Here is a 22,732-nt window from a genome sequence, read left to right on the forward strand (position 1 = left end):
TCAAGAGGTTCTCTCGAATATTGTTTTCTACCTTTTCGGGTTTGAGAGACAAATTACAAAAAGGGACATGATGGAGTTTTCATTTTCATCTCTTTTTCAAACTCTCTAAATGTGAAAAGGATACTAAGTTATTGTTATGTCAGATTTGTTAAAATTTTATGACGAGAGACTCGTCACCATGATGAGACCGAGTTTCTCCTTCCTAGGACTCGTAAAAATTACTAGGATGGATTCATTCGAAGAATGAACTTACATGATGAGCATATGGTATCCCCTTTAAGCTTGTGATAAAAATAATTGGGGTACTTGCTAGAAATAGTGGGGAAAAATGAAAATGAAACATCCCTTGTATAGGCAGCATGTCGCTCTTGAACATGACACTCTTCTGCTTTTGTGTTGGGTTTGGGATATCCTCACTCAGTCACTTGTCCTCCCAGGTTTGGGTGATCCATTTTTGCCTCTCATATGACTACTCTAGTTGTCATCATGACCTTTAGTCCTACGTTGAGTCAAATGCTGCCACACTTCGGAGTCGTGTTGCCAATGTTCAAGGAAATCCCTATCTACTGTTATTTACTTATACATTGTCCAACCCATTGTTACAGCCTTGGATCTTATTCATTTCATTCCACTTTATTCCTTGTTTCATGTCGATGATGGGGGATTCATCATGGCCCTCCTTTGACGGGTCACTTCCTGTTGACTTCAACTCATTATTCAGGAAGATGACTTAGAGACTCCCTTTCAGTGACTTAGAGCTTGCATGTCCTAATGGAAAGTTCTTCGCATCTGATGACAAGTTTTCATCATTGGCCTTCGATTGGATGATTCCATGAGTGTTCAATTTTAGCTTCATTTTCACATTCACGGACTGTACTGTCGTACCTTGAGAACCATTGTCACTATTGGTGGTTTCTCTCATGCTTGTTAACAGTCCACATCATTGGTCGGTAATCAGGTGGTTTTCTAGCATGTTTGACTTCATAACATTCATTCGCATGTTAGAATTCATACTTTGATAGGGTTGGGATGGAGCGCGAGACCTTGAGTTTTGTCTGATATGACTCAGGTTGCATGGAGTTATGTGGTATTCCTGATAGTACACATGTTTCTTTTATATGGATGGTTGTGACCATACCATGGGACTTAACATTTATGATGATCCTTCTATATCGGATGACTGTGTCCATACCTCAGATCTTAGATTTACAAATGATCCTTCTCATTTGGATGGCTGTGCCCATACCATGGATCCTTTCATATAGTCCTTATGATCTGGATGGCTGCATCCATACCGTGGATTCATGTTTTGATATCAGATACGTATATGTATATGCATCCTTGATTTGTGGTCTCCTGACAATGTTTTTCCTCGTCCTTGCAAAAGCTTGTATAGCATCTCAACCATCACTCCTCATTCTGCCTTCATGCTTTAGGGGCATCTGTTACACAGTGTTCTGTCACACCTCCCGCACTTCCCTATGACATACCAAAAAGTGCTTGAAACATGACCACTATGCAGTGTACTCATTCATATATGCAGCTCAGATCCTCCCTAAGACATTGATTGGAAAATGCCTTGAGCTTCCCTTGAAGGAAATAGCTCTTAAACCCTAATTTTAGAATCATCGCCCTTATGAGACTAAAAAACTGTAATGGTCGCCGGTTGTATTATACTCGACCATGATGGCATCTCTCTATTTACTTGTATACTCACGATGATCCCAAAAAGGAAATTTTCCCAAAGAGGATGAGAAGCTTTGTGATCTAGAAGCTTCCAGAGTGGAGAGCTGGAGGTTGTTCGACATAGATGAGGTTGAGTTCTCCCAAATTGGCCTCTTGGTCTTATCCCTATGACCTACCTCCTTGAGATGAGTACCTAATCCAATCTTTGGAGAGATCCTAAATCCCTTTCCCAACCTATATATTCATCCTCTCCCATTCCCAAATGGTTGGTCTATGTCTGTTTTCACCCTTATGCTAAGATTGTGCCTATATGCTACTCATTTGGCTTGGAGAAGGAGTGCTTAGAGTGCTTAGCTTGGACTTGGACATTCATTCAAGGACAACCTATCAACATCAAGGCTTGGTTGTATGCTTCCCATTATTTTCTATTAATATACAACTGCTGGTTGATTTTCCATTGATGTGTATGATCATGTACCATTTATCTTAACATTCCTTGATTAGTTAAGTAGGTTTCTTTTGAATATGCTATTTTTATTTGCATGCTTTGTTGTGTCTTGATCTCTTGTGCAAGTTCATAAAAATTGTGAGCAGTAGGAAGTGATTCAATATCTTCAAAAATGGAAGACTTCGTCTCTCTTTTCAATTGTAACTTAGGAAAGTGTCTATTATATTGTCACATAGTTTGTGCTAGTCCCACTCATTGAGCTAGAGGGATCATCTATGTACATAGAGAGGGTTTACCTAGACAACAACAACTTGATACTTCACTACCCTAGAGCCTTAGTCACTCCCATGACATGGGCATGCATGCGATTGGGGCCCTCCAGTCACTCTCACAGCATGGGCATGCAAGCGACTAGGGTCTTTTTCAGCTAGTTCTGAGCCTGCAACCCTAAATTATGTGCCACCTTTTCAAGGTCTTGACTCAAGTAACTACCCAGAACTCCATGAAACCTTCAAGAATGAAAAGTAACATCGATACAATGATAAAAATGAAAATATTTGAACAAAGAATTGAATAGACCCCTATTATCCATGACATACATTTCATCAAACTTGTCACAAATATGAAATCTACAGGTCATAAAAACATATATGAGCATAGGGGTCTCATACTTATATGCTAAGAAACATTAATGCCTTATCACATTAGCTTCATTACCATCTATTAGATCATATATTCATTGTTCATTCATTTACAAATCAAAACATGATGAAAGCCATACATCATTACTGTCATAAAACATACTCATAATATAAACAACAAAGATAATAGGGATACATCATCCATAAATTCCACATATGAAATAATACATTTTCTCATAAAATACCAAGGAAAGGAACTTTTATTAATGGATGCAAAAGCTGACTGGGTATGGGACTTTCATGAACCACCCAACGATAGATTGGCTGAACCAAATCTTTCTTTCAGCCAATCACCCCTGTGCCATATTCCAAGCATGAATGTGGGACTCATAACCAAAACTCAACCAAGGATTCTCAAGGCTACACCACATCACCCTCATCAATCAAACTAGGATTTACCGCAATCCTCACTAGATCACTAGGCCAAAACAAGCATGGATGCCACTGAAGTTTCTCCACCTACACCATGAGGAATTTTCTTGTCTCCTAGTCTCTAGCTTTTACTGAAATCCACACTGGATAACAAGGCCCTAACCGAGACTCCAATCTTTGGGATTTACCATATATCCCATCCCGAGATTCCTAGGCCCAATTTAGACTCCACCCTCTAGGATTTACTACATATCCCATCCCATGATTTCTAGGCGCACTGGGGAACCCACAGTCTAGTTGAGGGGTCACTAGGCCATGTTTTCTTTCTTTTAGAGATTCACCTCACTTAGTTTCAGATTCATCCAATAATCCAACTCAACCAAAAACATGAGAACCCATCACACCATGGTTATCTAGAAATGGAAAGGCAAGTTTAAATAACATTGTCACATCTTGTGGTGTAGGAATATCCTCTCTGCAGACAGAGACGATCCCTCTAGCCCAAGAGAGTGGGTCTATCCACAAACAAGACAATCTAACGTAAATTTCTTTAGATTAGAATCGAATAAGAGGGCCTACCTCTTATAACACTAATCCACTTGATGGTGGTCTTGCTTCCTTGCTCTAGCTTCCTTTCATTCAAGTAGCTAAAACAAACATACAAGAAACAACAACGAACGTGATAGCATAAAATCGAATCCAATCTACTTAAAATGTCAAGGAGTTCTAAGCTATCAAATGTAATATTACACCTAATATAGGAAATAAACCATTAGTTGTATTGAAATAAAATTCAAAGATAAATACAACCAAAGCCTTGACATTGGAGATCTCCTTTGTGGTATCCAAGTTCTAGTACACACCTTTTCAACACTCTTTTCCTCCTTTAGTTTGACATGAAATGGATTCCAAGCTCTAACTCTTTCTCCTCATGTTTTAGCTACCAAAGACTAGTCTTTTGTCATCTAAGACTAACCTTCTTCTATCAAAACTAAAGAATTCAGAATTTTGCAGCCGATTCTATCTCTCCACCATTTACACTATGTGTTGTAACCCAAAAAGGGTAAGAGGAAGTGGTTTATATAGGGAGAGGAGGAGAAGAATGAGATCCAATCAAGTGGGAAGAAGGTCTTATCTCCTTGGGAAGGTCCACTTTTAAGGGGGGAAAGAACCTTATATGGAGTTCTCTGCCCTTATTCCACCAAACGAACATCCAGCACATCACCACTAGAAGTTTCTAGACTTGAAACTACATTTCCTTTTATAAAAACTTTCCAAAGGTAGACTAGCATGGGTATTGGGCTAACAGTAGTGCCGATCGGCATGGGTCATAGTGTAAAACTCTACTTTTAGTGCGAGTGAGATGTAGGGAAAGAGCACTGATCTTAAAAACTAGGGTTTAAGAAGGATTCTCTAGAAATGTTCTGAAGGGAGTGGGGATTACTTTCTTCAAACTTTAAGGGATGCAAGAGCATAGGTTTCATGGTGAAATTATAACACAGTAGTCACTACTAGGGTTCTTTGGGATCAGGAATGGGGAGTGATAAGAGAGTGATAAACTAATCTGTAATAGATGCCCCTAAAGCATGAAGTTAGAGCTGAGAGTGATGGCTGAAATGCTTTAAGACAGAGCGAGGACTTGGAATAGCATCATCGGAAGAACTGCAACTCAAAAATACATGTACATATATGAAATTTGATAGTCATACCTAACAAACATTAGAGGCCTATAACAATACATGAATCCATGGTATAGGCGCATTTGTCCATCAATAAAAGGATCATGTGCATGGATCCTCGACATGGATGCATCCATCCGACTAGAGAAGATCAAACTAAAAATACCCATGATATGGTTGTAACCATTTGACTGAGCAGGATCAAAATGGTACCCACGGCATGGTTGTAGCCATCCATCCAAAGAATCATGTATATAATCATGAATGACTCATCACTCCTCACAACATGGAGTTTTGTGATCTAAGCCCATGGTCTTACGCTCCAACACGAACCGATCAAAGTACAAATTCTAACATGTGATTAGACATATTGAAGTTGAACATGTTAGAAAATCACTTGATTACCGGCCAATGATGTGAACCGTTAACAAGCATGAGAGAAACCACCCATAATGTGAATGGCTCTCATGGTACTATCAGTACAATTCACGCAGTGTGAATAAGGAACTAAAGTTGAACACCTGTGAAATCAATCGATCAAGGGAAAATGATGAGAACCTATCATTGAGTGTGAAGAACTTGCCATTGAGGCATGCAAGCTCTAAGGTATCGAAAATGATTTTCTAGATCAACTTCCTGGATAATGAGTTGAAGTCAACAGGAAGCAATCTGTCGAAGGAAGGTCATAATGAATGCTTCATCATCAACACGAAATGAGAAACATAATGAATGAGAGTAATCCAAGATGGTTACATATGATCAGACAATGTACAGGTAGGAAGATATCTCTTGAACATGTGGATGATACAACTCCATATTTTGGAAGCATTTGACATCATAGGATCATAGGTCATGATGACGTGGTAGAGATAATATGAGAGTTTTAAAATGGATAATCCAAAACCAAGGGAGGCAAGTGACAGAGTGAGGATGTCCCAAAACCTGACATGAACAATATATGAGTGTCAATGTTTAAGAGCGACATGCTGCCTCAAGTGAAGAAAACAATTGATGAAATACTTCCAATTTTCCCCCACCATTTCTGGCAAGTACCCTAGTTATTTTTACACAAGCTTGACGGGGATATCATATGCTTGTAACATAAGTCCATCCTTCGGATGGACCCATCATAGTATGTTTTACAAGCCCTAGGAAGGAGTATCTCAGTCTCCGCATAATGACAAGTCCTATGTCATTTAATCTTTTAATGAGTCTGACAAAGGTGAAACTTGGAATCTTTTTCATGTTTAGAGAGTTTGAAAAAGACACGGAAATGAAAAATCCAAGGGTACCTTTTCATAAAGTTGTCTCTTGAACCCGAAAATGTAGAAAACAATATTCAAGAGAACCTCTTGGCCATGTCAACCAAGGAGTACCTTTTTCATAAATAGTTTATCCCAACCCGAAAAAGGGGTAAACGTATACTAGGTAAACGACGTTTTAGAACCATTTACGAGGTCAAAACGACAAGAGCTCAACAATATTTTCGTGTTTTGAGAGTCGGAAAAGAGATTAAAGCAAACTCCCCATTTTTATTTACTTTAACGAGTCAAAAAGGAAAAATACTCGGCAATATTTTCATTTCCATTTTTTTATGAGTCGGGAAAAGAGCTTAAATATGACTCCTTGCTTTTATTTACCTTAACGAGTCTAAAAGGGAAAAAATACTTGACAATATTTTCAACTTTTTACGAGTCAGAAAAGAGCTTAAAGGTGACTCATCCTGGAGGAATGAGTGGTATAAAGGGTAGAAACAGGTTTTGATTAAGGTGGAACTGCTCAAAAACTAAGAGGTTAAGAGGCTGGCTAGTAAAACCACTCATTGATGCGATTCCTCAGGAAAGGAAAAAACAACCAAATGAAAGCATATGATCAGCCAAAGAGATGGTGGCGATGGAATGAAATGACCAAAGCTCATCTAGATTAAATTAGTTGATAAAAATAGCAATCACGAGATGTAAATTGGGCATGGGTTCATTTTTCACAAGCTTGAACCATGGGGAACTCTGCGTGAATTCAGTTTCATGTTTACACAAGCTTGAAATGAAAAACTATGCTTGAGTTTGGTTTCATTTTTACACAAGCTTGAAACAAAGACAAACTGTTACATGTCTATTTGGCTACATCACTCCTGACGATTAAATTAGTGTAGACAGGGTCTATCAAACTCTAATTCAGTTGCCACATGCCCTAGACATGCCACCTCATTGAGTGCTTTCATCCATGAGAGTTTCCCAACTTCAAATCTTACTGAAGTGCTTCCTTGGGTCACCAGTGCACCCCTGGTCAGGGGTAAGTGCTCTGCAGAGCAGGTATCCCCATTCAAGGCTACGTTGCAGAGAACCTAAGCCCATTCAAGCCTGTGCTAGGCGAGAATCCTTGAAATGTTCACTGGATCCTGAGTATATTCCTCCTTTCTAAAGCCTTCTAGAAGGAACCTAACTCCTATCTTATCAAGATGAGCTCAACTTAGGATAGCATTGGATCATCTAATCCTCTATCCTCTCATCCCTTTGAACATGGAAACTAATTATCCAATTATGGAAAACCATGAAATTCCATATTAATAACAAAACCACTTGCATTCATCTATAAATTGGACTCCCATCATAGAGCCAAGGGGATTGGATATTATAGAGAAATATTATTGGTTTAGAGACTTGAAATCATTTTCAAAGTAAAGTTATGCTGCTGGATTGATGTTGCTATTGGTGTGATGAGGGTTTGGACTAAGATGGATGAGTGACATGAGATCGAACCAAATTGGGTGTAACTTCTCCTTCTATCAATCAATAAAGTTGTTTGTTCCTTTTCCAATACTTTTGTCTATATCTATGATGAATGTATGTTCAAATGTTGTCGATTCCATTTGTTTACAATAAATAGATCATATGCTTTGATTGTTGTCATCTTTTGTTTATGTTGGTAGGTACCAATTGAGCGAATTCAGTTTGAGCGGGAGCGATGGGAGCAACTCAAAGGAGATCAAAGGAAGCAAAGGATCACAAGTAGGTTCTTTTATCTTATCTGTTTATTGTAGGAAAAGGTTAAACATCTTTACTTCAGTTGTTCTAAGTGTAACTACCCACTTAGGGAAGATATATTTATCCGTAGGTATAAATTTCGTATAAAAAATTGGCGACCATACTAGGGAAAAGACCATCGTTCTTGGTAGTTATCCCTTGTCTTAGCAACACCAATAGACTTTGTTTGAGTTCATTTACCCATATTCAATCATTTTGAAGCTTGTTTGGTCAAAATGTGTGCTTATTTGTATGTTAATAGTGCTCTTTAGCATCCACGCATTGTTGTTCTTGACACAATGCTCAGTAGAGAAACCTTAGCCTAGAGACAATGCTCTACAATGCACTGTCTCCCACTCAGTGCTACACTGGTCCCTGCCAATCCAAAAACCCATATTTTTGCTTTATTTTTTCCAAACTGTTCCACATCTTGTTTGTTGAATGGTCAATGTTTCTCTGTCTCTGAAGTCCAAATTAGCATTTCTCTTCCATGCCCACTTTGGCTTTGTTTTTTCAATGTTTCTTTATGTTTTCTTTATCATTGTCGAATCAATCCAAAACTTAGCTTACATTGATTAGTCTTTACTTTTTTGAAAAAGAATTGTCGTAAAGTCTTCATTTCTCTAAAAAAGAGACTATCATAAAGTCTTCGCTTCTTGTGAAAATCATTGATTGATCATTTGTGAATTTAGTTTCTTTATGTTCATCTAAGCATTAAATGAATGGAAAGAAAAACATGTATAATTCATTTAGAAATTTTTTGTGTGCTTGTAGGAATGGTATAGGGAAGGTTGCATTAGATGTGGTCTATGTTGTTTGTTTAGAGATTATGATTGCTCTATCCATTTTAGTTATGATTTTGATTGTTTAAATAAAATGAAAAGAATGTTTCCCATCTTAGTTGCATTCTAGGAGTTTCAGAAACATCACACGGTGAACTTGAAAGGAAAAATTTTAAACAAGATCAACTAAAATTTATCTCAATTAACCTAATGGAGCATTGTAACTTAACGCATAACATTTAGAGGTCTAGGCTAGAGATGTGTTCTGACATTGGTAAACATAGTAGCTGTCGCTAACGGTCTATGATACATTCCGAGTGTGATACCTCATTCCACGTATGTAAGTATATCGTAGCTCATCCACGTACTTTCGGGTATATCGGGTGGTGTTATAGTATGAAAAGTATAAGGGATTTCTCTCACTGTGCAATTTCGCATTAGACAACGCTAACACAGATTGGGCATCCACGTACTTTCGGGTATATTTGGGAGGACTACATTAGGTTGCTATCCATCCATAGGTAACCAAGTCAGCTGCCTTATATATTATGATACACCGAAAACAACATTCAGGGAGATTACGTGCACGCATGTTAAGCCCTTGGCTCCTCCGAGGCAGTATATTGTAGTTCACAGTTACTTGGTAATTCTTTTTCCTAGATTACCCTCTTTTTGTTTATTTCTTTTTATAATAAAATCAATCAGCAATCATTGAATAAAATAACCCTTTACCCCATCGTTCACGTATGAAAATGAGTAAACCGCCTTTACTGCCTGAAGCTACACCTAGTTGGCAAAAGTGGTCTCGTTTAACTGAGTCCAATACTTCACAAACTTCTGGTTCTTCATCTGATTTACCAGAGTCACCTATACTGGTACGTACTGCAATTCCAGTTACTCCTACTATTATTGGTTTATATGCTACTGAAGTGGAACCTGTACAATTACCTAAGGACATTGAAAGTGAAATTAGTGAAATAGTAACAGAATTTTTCCAACAAGAAGTTGATCCTCAACCAAAATTTGTTCAAGAAATTCATCCTGAACCCGTTGTTCTTTTACCAGAACACTTGGATCCCAAAGTTGAACAACTAGAAGTTGTTCCTGTACTAGAAGACAATCGACTAGTTTATCCTTAGACATCTGTAACTGTTGAGACTTCTCATTTACTGCAGAGTCAAACACCGAAAATTTATGATGGACGTGATGGTGAAATCCTTCCACCCGGTTTGATTGCTATTGAAGAGGAATTTGAAGAAGAAACTTCACCTAGAACTCCAACTCGTTTTGGACCAGGGCTTTATCTTTATCCTTCTTTTCCTCGGTTAACTTATACTGCTCCTCTTGATATTGTTTACTTTCAAATTCTCGTAGATTCATTAGGACATTTATTGGGTCATCTGACTATGGCTGAAACAACATCCTAGACTGTATCATCTGTTACAACTGCAACAACATCTATTGTCGCTACTTCTTTGATGTTTACCACAACACTTGAGTCACATCTATATGGTGGTCCGTCCATCCCACTGGGTTACCAATCATTATTTGGAACTCACTCCGGTGTTTCTTCTAGTCCATGGTCTTCACCCATGTCATCCACAGGAATTTTACCTGGTTCTTCACTTACAGATACTGAACAGTTTGATCCATCAAGTCAATATCAAGCTGGTCCATCTGGTTACCGTCCAATGTATACACTTAACACTGGATTACCTCCATATGGAGAAAAATATGTCCAATCTACTTATTCTCCATACTTTGGGGGGCCACCATATGGCAGTATATCATCATCTTTAGGTCCAACTTATTCTAGAATGACTGTTTTTCAATGGAAGCTGACAATGCCTATTCAACCAAGGCTTGTGTACTCATCACAACCAATACAACCTATTTCATCCATACATACTATGCCTGTCGTTACTACTTTACCACACTCGCAAGCTCAGTTGATTGTATCTCAACATTTGAAAGTTGATCCTTCAACCTCTTACCCTCAAGTTTTAGGTCTACAAACTCATTCTTCTCAAGCCATTTTACAACAGCTGTTTGTATCTGAAATCCAACAACCTCAAGCCAGTTTACCATTAACTGGGATGACTTAGACTTATACTGGTGCAGTGTATCCACAACCTGGTCAAACTTATACTGGTGGGCAACAACCGTTGTATCAACAACCGTGGTAGCCACAATACCAACAACAACAATTCCAATAGTACCAAAATTATCATGGACTTGGTCAACAAGCCCATGCTAGGTTTGGTCAACATAAAGCTTAACTAGGTTCTAGTCAACAAGCCTATGCTAGTTTTGGTCAACAACAAATTTATCTTGGTTCCCAAAAACAACCTTATACTAGATATGCTCAACAAACCTACCCCTATCAAGGTTACCAATAGTAGATTCCTTATACTGGTATGCAAATGCCTATTGCCTAGGCAATTCCATCTTACCCTGGTTACACTCAACTTGACCTAAACTGATACTTTCCTTTTTTTGCAACACTTGAATTACCAGATTTAAATTGACTTAGTAATGATCCCATTATTTATTTAGGTTGGCGGTCAGTGATTCCACACAAATTGCGTTATGATATTGCTAAGCTCAATGGAAACCCTGGAGAAGATCCGTCCAATCACATTATGAATTTTCATTTATGGTGTTCATCCAACTCCCTAAATGATGATTTAGTAAGACTACGTCTTTTCTAGCAAACGCTCACTGGTCTGGCTACAAAGTGGTATATTGAATTACCACGAGCTTCATTTGAAAACTTCACAACCTTATCCACTACATTTTTAACCCATTTCTAGTTACCCATCAGATATGAAACTGGAATGGAACTGTTGACCAACATTAAACATACCACTGCTACTCACATTTCTGATCATATTCATGAGTGGTGTCATCGTCGTTGACTGGTCAAAACTTTTATTCCTGATCAAATTTTAATCGAGTGGTTTATTAAATCCTTGTTGCCATCTATCACCGAGGATGTGGCTAAAGGAGGAGTTGTTACTGAAGAGCAAGTAATTTCTCGTGCCCAATACTTAGACTTGATTTACACCCAGTCTGGCACGCTCTATGATAAGATTCCAAATGCACCTAGACCAACTTTTACTGTTCCACCACCTCTATCCAGTAAGGACTCTTATGCCAGTGACGATGTGATAGGTTCTTCAAGCACTCAATCAACAAGTAGACCATTTAGTCAAACACTTGCTATTTTAAATCGAACCTCTAATACACTTGATAATACACTTTCTTCTGAAACGTGTCATCTGACAAAGTTAAAAATGAAAAGAAACTTGGAAGCAAGAAAAAGGGGAAAACAAAAAAGCAAAAAATTCTCCCCCTCAAGAGAAATCATTTGATTCCTCTTCTTCGGCTACGAAATCTCGTTACGCATGTTTAACTTTTAATGAGGAGCACTTTACGCAAGTTTGTCCTCACTGCTCTGAATTCTCAAAACTTCTTAAGACTTCCAGTACATCTGCTGTGTTGACAGATCCTTTTCCAAACCCAAAGACTCATTTGGTTGCTACGGATCATGCTTCCACTTCACAAGTGCTTATGCTATCCACCACTAAGCCTAATACTGATGTTTTGGTGACTACACGAAGTAAAGATTATGGTAATCCACTATCGTCATTGAATAACCAGGCTATAGATCAACCCAATACTTTGACTTCGACTTCGTCTGACTCCATTCCACCACCCATTGCACCAGAGTTAACAATAAAACCGCCTAAGGGAGTTGTTCATAAATCTACATTCAACCCTCGAGCTCGAGCAACACAAAATTATAACATAGTAGAAGATTTGGCTCAGTCACCTTCTGCAATGTCGATGCTTTAGGTGCTTCAAAATTGTCCCTCCCAAAAGCATGCTTTATTGTCAGCAATTCGTGGAATTGATCTAACAGATTCCAATCTCGTAGTTTTTAACCATGCAAGTTATATGCCACAATTACCAGCACAGTTAGCATTCTTGATCCAAGTAAATGCTTTGAATCACCTCATTCACTGAACCATTGTTGAAAAAGGTGTATCTACTTGTATCATGTCAATGAATTGCTGGAAAACACTTGGCTCACCGCCTTTGTCACGATTACCTACGACGTTAAAATCTTTTGACGGTCGCACTTATACACCTTGTGGAATTTTAAGTAACCTGCAGATAGAACTAGGGGGAAAAACTGTAACTGTTGAAGTTGAGGTCATTGACGGACCCCTTGACTACAATATTTTACTAGGAAGATCGTGGGTTTACACTATGGCTGCTATGGTTTCGACATACTTTCGTATGATTGCTTTCCCTCATAAAGGTAGAATCATAGTAATTGATCAAATCTCCTTCTTCACCTCTAGTTCATAGGCAACTGGAAGCATTCCGTTAGTTCACAGACCTATGATATCTCTTCAGAACATTGGAGTAGGTCTCTTCAAATATTCTTCCCTAATGGCCAACTTTTCACTACCCTCACCATCACAAATGGTGGAAGTTGCAAAAGTTGAGACCTGTAACATGATATCTTCCACTTCATCTGACTCATGGAAGATTTCCAATAATTCTGAAGTCGATATGCATAGTGAAACCATGCCGATAAGCCCAATTGAGCTCGCATAGAAATCAATCCTTTTGGCTGGTGCAACAAATCCAAATCCATCATCACTGATTGTATGGGTTGATCGTTTGTTAGAATATGGTACTTCCTTTGATCCTTTTTCATGTACATATTATACTGATGAAGGAATCATCTAATCAATGATGTGATTCGAATTTAAATAGGAACACAACAAATTAAAGAGATAACCATAAACCCAGAGATGCAACAGAAATAATACTTCATTTCATTAATGTAAAATACTGAAATATGCTTACAAACAGAAATGGAAATAAACCAGCTAGGGTGCTGCTATCTTATCTCTGAGAAGAGATGTGGCGGCTACATGCCTTTGAACTATGTTACAATGAGGCTTGAAGGCCTATTTATTATTGAGAAACAATGGAAAACCCTAAACATCCAAAAACCTAACCCTAGAAGATGAAACACCAAACTCTGTGCCCCGTTTGGGTAGATTGGTACATCAACTTCCCAGGGTCGTAATTTTGGCGATCTTCGTTTGAAGCGTACAATGGCTCGTTAGAAAGATCTATCCAAGAACTACAACTTTGGGAATAGCAACATCGGTCCTACGACTCGTGTTGCTCCCAGATTTCCCAAAAAGAATTGTTTAGGGCCTCAAAACGGCTCTAGAAGTTCAGGACCCGAAAAATTGCCAAAAATAGTAAATTGTGCTATAATTACGGAAACTGAAAAACTGAAAGAGATAGTTGTGGGGGTCCAAGTGGGATAGGTGGGTGGCCACTAACATCCACCTGGATCATTCCTCCCCCCTTAGGAATTAATCGTTCCCATTGCGTTGAGTTCCTCCATTTGCTGAACTTGGTCCCTGGTGAGCTGTTTTGCAATCTCGGATGTGTCCAGTAATGGTGAGAAGCATGGTCGAGGGTGGTACACATTGAACACTTGGTGCAGGCGAAGGAATGGAGGAATGTTGTGCTCCAAAGCATTATTTTCCGCGACATTGGTAATGATTGGAGCTTTTGATGGGCTCTTGTAAGGCATTCTTTCTACAGATGCAACGAGACTTTATTGCCCACTTGAAGCTTATGTGGTACCCTTGTGGGTGAGTAGAAGTTTTTCTTGTGTTCTGTATTGATCGTATCCCTTTGCTGCTACTGCTACGTGGAGGAACCCTTCGCAAGGGTTATGGATGTGGTGACGATCTTCCCCTTACTTTGGGAGCGAACGAGACAGAAAATGAATTTCCTAGTCTAGGAGATGAGCTTGTTGCCTTTCTTGGCAGTGATCAAAGAGGTGGCAGTAGGTGGGGCTACCTCCGTTATCTTGTATAATGAATTACAAAAAGAAATAATGATAGCACGAGGCTTTGACTCATACACAGAATGTCACCTCCACAAGTATGACTAGCCTAATAGTACATCACAAACATCCAAAGGTGTAACATCACACAATACCTTGTCTGTGAAGGGCTTGATGCTGTAGGGAAGGAGGCACTGCTGACTAAATTTGAGATCTCGTCCTTCATGAGCCACCCGATACTGTACGCCTGCAGGTGTGGTTTATTCAGTAGGCCCAACCACTTCACAACCTCTGCTGAAATGAGGTTCTTTTGGTTGCCATTGTCGACAATGAATTGCAGTGGCGAACCCTTCACCCACATCTATGAGTGGAAAAGACACTCGCCCTCCTCTAGATATTCGGGCTCATTCTTCTAGATCTTGGCAGTGGAAATAGTGGCACTAGGATCCGCGTTAATGATATGATTCGCTTTGCCATTCCCCTTATCGGGTTCTGACTCAGGGTTGGAACATGATTCTAATTTTGAAGCCTTCAACTCAGCCACCAGCGATTGCTTGGTCCGACACTCACTTGTGTTATGAGTGGGACTCTTTTGGAACTCGCACCACTTTCTTGTGTCCTTATTTGACTTCGTGGTGTTGTTCTTTTCTTGTGGCTTCGGCAGGTTGTCTTGGGTCACCCCGCCTTGGCTTTGTCCTTTGGTCTTCAGATTTGCAGATCCAAAGTCTCGCTTCTTTTGTTTGAACTTTTGCTCAATTTTGACAGTGTATTCGTATGCCATGCCGAGCGAGGAGATGTTCAGGAACTCCATCTCTTCTTGAATGTATCTATGAAGGCAGCTGTGGTATTTGAGTACCAAATGCAGCTCAGAGTCCTTGATACCCAACTCTGTGCGAAGTGTATGAAAAATGTTTGTGAACTCCAGCACATCTTGGTCCCTTCCCTGCCGCAGTGTGGTCCATTTGATATATTAGTCCTCATAGCTTTTGACAGGGTAGTACTGCTCCTTGACGGCATCCCGGAATGAATCCCAAGTGGGTGCGGTTGAAAATAGTGAGCCCGTACTTTCATTCTTCTGCTCACAGTACGTTTCCCACCAGCCCTTGATGTGGGGGTCTGCCTTGAGAAGAGCGAAAACAATCTTTTCCTGACTCGAAAACTCATGAACAGAAAAATAACCCTCTAGCAGATTTAACCATTTATCTACGACATATGCGTCTATTTGACCCTCGAAGATCAGGATTTCCAAATTAACTTGTACCTTAAAGGGTGTTGCGTTTCCAAAGGAGCTGCTGGAAGCGAATGCATCGCCTCTGAGTAGCCACTGAAGGATCTGGGCAAAGTTTTCCATCATCGCGTTCCTTTGTCACTCGAGGGCTTCTTCGAGCAAGATTTTGATAGGATCTCCTACCCCCTTGTCTTTCTTTTCATCTGCCATGGGAGGCCATCGGGATTTTCGAGGCTGGTCTTGCAAAGGTTCGACTAGTTCAAGCCCTAACTCCTTATATCCCTACCTCATTGGGGACATGCAAAGAAAAACAGAGAAAAAAGCAGACCACTCTGATACCACTAATCCGGATTTAAATAAGAATGCAACAAATTACAAAGATAACCATAAACACAAAGATGCAGTGGAAATAATACTTCATTTCATTAATGTAAAATACTAAAATATGCTTACAAACAGAAATGGAAATAAACCAGCTAGGGTGATGGTAGGTTATCTCTAAGAAGAGATGTGGCAGCTACATGCCTCTGAACTGTGTTACAATGAGGCTCGAAGGCCTATTTATTATTGAGAAACAATGGAAAACCCTAAACATCCAAAAACCTAACCCTATAAGATGAAACACCAAACTGTGGGCCCCGTTTAGGTAAATTGGTACATCAACTTCCTGAGGTCGTAACTTTGGCACTCGATTTTTGTTTGATGGGTACAATAGCTCGTTAGAAAGATCTATCTGAGCACTACAACTTTCGGAAGAGCAATATGGGTCCATGGATCCATGTTGCTCCCATATTTCCCAAAAAATGTCGTTTAGGGCCTCAAAACGGCTCCAGAAGTTCAGGACTCGAAAAACTGCTAAAAATAGTAAATTGTGATACAATTACGGAAACTGAAAAAGTGAAAGAGACAGTTGTGGGGGTCCAAGTGGGATAAGTGGGTGGCCACCAACATCCACCTAGATCATGATGACAGAAGAAGACCCATGGGCAGATTATCATCATTGATCCCATCTTCCATATCACATAGAAGATATTCCAAATGAACTAAATCACCGTTCAATCATTGATTTCCTTTCAAATTCTATATTTATAGACACAGTCGATTTTGAATGAAACTTATCGAATATCAAAGAAACCATTTCTATTGATATTCGACCAAACCTAGAATTGTATAGAACATCCATGTTGGCAAATCTTGTTCTCCATTGGAACTTGAAACTTATCGTGCTCTTTTTCGTGAATTCCGTGATATATTTGCTTGGTAATATGAGGAAATGCCAGGTATTGATTCTAGTATAGTTGAACATGAGATTAAAATGTATCCTGATGTCAAGCCGGTATGACAGCGCCTCCATCCTGTTCATCCAAAGAAGGTTGTTTCCATAAAAGCAGAAGTTGAAAAACTTTTGCATGTTGGTTTCATATACCTCATTCCTCTTACTGATTGGGTTTCCAATATTGTTCCTGTCATGAAGAAACAAGGAAAAATACAAGTGTGTGTTGATTATAGGGATGTTAATCATGCTTGTCCAAAAGACAACTATCCCACTCCCTTTATCGACCAGATAATTGATGAATGTGTTAGATGTGAAATATTTTCATTTATGGATGGCTTTTCCAGCTATAATTAGATCAATATCTACCCAGAAGACCAATCTAAAACTGCCTTTATTTGTCCCTGGGGCACATTCGCATATAGGAAACTCCCTTTTGGTTTGAAGAACGCTGGGGAAAATTTTCAGAGGGCAATGAATTATGCCTTCCACGACATCAAACACATCGTTCAACCCTATCTAGATGACTTACCTACTCATTCACGAAAAAGGGTGATCACCCACAACATTTGAGAGCCATCTTTTTACGGTGCCGACATTACAAAATTCAACTCAATTCACATAAATGTGTGATTTGTGTTGGTTCTGGTCATTTGCTTGGTTTTGTAGTGTCCAAATAAGGAATTTGATTCAACCCATTGAAGGTTAAGGCAATTCTTGATCTACCTCCACCTTCCAATTTACTTTAGTTACAGAGACTCCAAGGGAAGGCTAAATTTCTAATGAGATTCATTCCCAACTATGCTGAAATTGCTTAAGGATTTACTCATCTTTTGAAAAAGGGAATTCCCTTCCATTGGGACCAAGTTGCGCAAGTTTCTTTTGGTGCTCTTAAAGATACCCTGATCCGACCGTCATTAATGTAATCCCCTAATTATCAGAACGACTATTTCCTGTATCTCTCCATTGTAGATACAACCATTTCTATGGTTTTAGTCCAAGAAGAATATGGGATTGAACATCCGATCTATTATTTGAGTCGTAATCTCAATGATACGGAAGTTAAGTAATCTTACGTGCAGAAGCTAAATTTGTCTTCCGTTCAAGCTGTACAAATATTTCGCCATTATATCCTGCTTTGAAAGACCATTGTCATTTCAGATTGCAACCCTATGACATACATCTTGTCATGTCAATTGCTGGGGGGAAAATATTCAAAATGGATCGTCATTTTGCAGGAATTTGATTTGGAATTCATCAAATCCAAGTCAAAGAAATCTCTAGTTTTTGCCGAGCTTCTTTGCAACCTTCCCTCTACCACCATCGACTCAACAATAGAACCATAAATTTTGGATGAGTCTTTGTTTCTGATCTTGTCATCTAACCCTTGGTATGGAGATATACTGATCTATCTCCAAACCCAATCTTTCTGGTCTGATACCTCTCACTTGCAACAACGACGTATTCGATATCAAGCCAACGATTATCCGATCATTAGCGACACCCTTTACCGTCGTGGTATAGATACGACTTTTCATAGCTTCCTCACACATGAGGAAGCTGAGAAAGTTCTAAATGATTGCCATTCTGGTGCTTTTGGTGGACATTTATCTAGTTATGCTACCGCACAGAAAATTCTTCGTGCTGGTTACTTCTAGCCTACCATATTTAACGATTGCATTACTACTATCAGAAGTTATCATGCATGCAAGATTTTTGACTGTAAAACTCGATTACCACTTGCACCATTGCATCATGTCGTTGTTGTTGGACCATTTGCAAAATGGGGCATTGATTTCATGACATGTAACCCTCACTTGACCCGGGGGCATGGGTATATTATTGTCGTCATTGACTATTTTACGAAATGGGTTGAGGAAATGCCTACATTAAACAACAGTGGTGAGACAACTGCACTTTTTCCTTCAACCATGTGGTTGCATGGTTTGGTGTACCACAAGCTGTAGTTAAAGATCGTTGTTTTCATTTTCACAATCACATGATGACTGAATTAACTACCAAATTAGGACTCTCACATGATAGTTCTACTCCTTATTATCCACAGGCTAATGGACAAGTTGAAGCCATCAACAAATTCCTTAAATGAATGCTTCAAAAAATGATAGGAGTTCACAAATGAAACTGGCATTTGATCCTATACTCAGCTTTGTGGGCTTACTGAACCTCGGTAAGAAACACAATTGGATTCACACCTTTCCAATTGGTGTATGGTCTTGAGGCAATCTTGCCAATACAATGTGAGATTTCATCACTAAAACTCACAATTGACTTGTTACCTGACACTTCTGATGAGGAAGCACATTTCTTAGAACTCATCCATTTAGATGAAACATGTCGTGAAGCTACATTGGCCAATGAAGCACATAAGAAATGAATTAAGGCACAATATGACCATAATGTCAAGCCTCGCATATTCTCAGAAGGAGACCTGGTCTTGCTTTATGATCAGGAAGCCGATAAATTAGGAATAGGAAAATTTGAACCACTATGGATGGGCCCCTACATTGTCAAGCGTGTTTTGGAAAAAGGCGCTTACGAGTTGGTTGATTATGATGGAATTCCATTGTTGCAGCCCCGAAATGGGTTGTATCTTAAACATTACTATGCTTGATTGTGCGTAGTAAAAACATTGTATATATGATTTGATTACAAGAATGTAAACTTTAAAACGGGAACTATAAACTCAAAACGGGAACTCTGGCCAAAAAACCCCCAAAAAACATCAAAAAAAGTGCTCAAAACGAAAAATGTGTATACTGGAACGATGTTTTTATTTTTCAGGCGTCAATTTTGAACATGTTTTAAAAATGGCAGTGACTAAAAAAATTACTATGAAATTTTCGTGCAAAATATAGCTTCAAAATGAAAGTGATGACACTGGAACAATGAATTTTTTTTTAGGGTCAATTTTCAAAATTAAAAAAAAAATGCTAATAAAACCAAATTTTTATGTGTCAAACAAAGTTGTTTATGAGGGAAAAACACACTAATGTTTTGGTAGAATATCATTTTTCTTTCCTAAGTATAAATTTAACATGTTTTCAACCATAACATGCTAGATACAAAAAAAAAATTGAAATTTTTTCAACTATAAAATTAAAAAACCATGACATTATGAACAAATTACATCACTAAATGCATTCAAAAGTCATTATTTGTATATTGAATAAAACCTACATTATATCTCTAATTTAATATTGCATTGTAGATATTTTAAACAATAAAATTTATCATAATTAAGACATATAATCCAACAACATAAAAATGCCTCATAACTTCTCATTTAACACCATATGGAAAACATTAATTTTATTTGAAGGTAAGATGCATACATCAGTTATATAAACTGTCTTAAACAATTATTCAAAATCACTCATATTTTCTGGCACACCATCAGAATTCACATCTTTAGATGAGTGTCTGGATGTTGACGAAGATGTTCCATATTCTTCTCTTTCATCAACTAGTGCCCCATCTGAGTCCACATGCATGCCCAACATTTTAGATTTCAAAATTCTTCTAGATCTACGACTGGTTTCAGGTGACTCCCATGTCAACACTGTTCGTTCTGGTAACAACATTTTCAGAATCTCTATCGTCTTGAAGCGAAGAGTTCCTCTCTTTGTTAAATTGAAGTCATAAACAAGTATGTCTACATCCTCCAATTTTAATATGTCTGTGCGGTGGCGATTTACATTTGTACCCTTTCTTTTTCTTTTTCCACCATTTTTTTTGTCAACTACCATCTCTGGCTTATACACACCATTGAATGGGTGTGTATTTGTGGCATACCAATGTACTTCAACGCTTGTAACATCCTCATTTTCTGTAAAAACCTTTATAAGTTTAGCAACCCAAAATGGATAGCCATTGGGATCTCCATCTGCTAGCACTGCAATCATGCAACCCTCCTTAATATCCTGTACTGAACCCCTATAAAGGTCTTCCATGGCTTCACGTTGTGCATGAGATCTTCTGGAACCAATATACATCTCTCTTTCCACTGCCTGTGAAGAATTAATAATACCTTGAGATTGTTGTTGTTCAACAATGTTTACTTCCTCATGTTCATTCGACAAATTTTGTGGCCAAATAAATGGATTTTTCAAAGGTATATCTTCATTTGTTGTTGTCAAAATGATATCACTTTGATTATTGAAAAATGACTCCCACCAAACTGAATCAGCAATGTCAAAGTACTCATATGTATATCTAATACATTTTTTAATTTCTTCCAGGCAATCAGAATCATTTATAGCCCTGTTCTGTTTGCGTGCATTCTGAACTTCACCAACTGATTGTAATAACAATATTTTTGATGCAAATATTGGATGATCTAGAATGAACTTCAAAAATTGCAAACCTGATGACGGTGCCCATTTTGTAGTAGTTGAATACTTCTTGCCCCATATTAGTGTTTTCCCATCAGTTTTTTTGATACGAAATTGATGTTGGAAGCTAATGTCATTAAGTTGTTTAATGCATTTCCCCTCACCATATGATCCCAGAATAAACCTTCGCATGTCAACAGTTTCTTCCAACACATCAAAAGTAGGCTCTGGCATGTATGATTTATTAATACATTCAATTAGTGATGGCAAGCTCCCAACTTCCTTCCTCCTCAATGTGACTGAAAAACGACTGAACATCTGATCAATATGGTCATGAGTGTGCCCAACAAGAAGGAAACCAACCTTTACCTTTTGAAAAATTCTCAATTCAACAAGCATGTTTAGATATCCAAAAACAACCTGATTTTTGTTTTCACGAAAAGTGTTGTCCAATTGTAGATACAAAACTTCAGGAAGATTACCAGACCAATGAGAAATCACATCATGAACTATGGTTATGGTCAGATTTGCGTCATTATGAATATTTGGAGCTGTGAATTACACCCTTGGCAACATTTTGCCATTGAAGACCATACAACCGACCAAGTGAAATTGAATAAAGTTTTCCTCCTGTAAATTTTGGGTGTGCGAACAAAATGTGGTAAAAGTGTTTTCTTCTGGTCCATACCATCAATTATCAAACCCAAATATTTATTCGGATTATCATAACACTTCTTTCGATGCTTGTACAACTTCTTCCTTTCTTTTGTTTGTTGTTCGTGATGCTCCTGAAGTTGTTTGAATATTAAATCTACACAACATAAAAGAGATTCATTAAGAAATATGTTTTCATAGTTGATGACTATATGATTTTAGAAGTTAAAGTTATGAACACTTACCTCTTTCTGAGCCTTCACATTTGTCCCTTTTTTATTTAAGAGAAGCACATGTACTGCAAATCCCCATCCTTGTCTTCTTAGGAATATAGACATTGTTGAATTCTTTCTTCCATACCTTCACAAAATATTGATATGTAATAAACTGGCCATGTCCCTCAGCACCTTCTGCATATTCTTTGTATAAGCTGTAGATTTCTCGTCTTGAAAAATTATCTGGAATATGTATTGTCTCTCTATTTGGCATACACTCTCCATGCTTTGAAAAGAAATCTTTCATCCATGACATTGCAGTATTTCATAATGGACCAAACTATCTTTTATGACATACTTCTGAATAAAATGTGGGATCCTTTTCCAAATTTTCTTGAATTCTCGAGAGACGAAAATTCCCAATCGAAT

The sequence above is a fragment of the Pinus tabuliformis genome, chromosome 6 (assembly GCF_031772625.1).
Source record: "Pinus tabuliformis cultivar Carrire ecotype Pingquan chromosome 6, CPIR1, whole genome shotgun sequence".
Classification (NCBI taxonomy): domain Eukaryota; kingdom Viridiplantae; phylum Streptophyta; class Pinopsida; order Pinales; family Pinaceae; genus Pinus; species Pinus tabuliformis.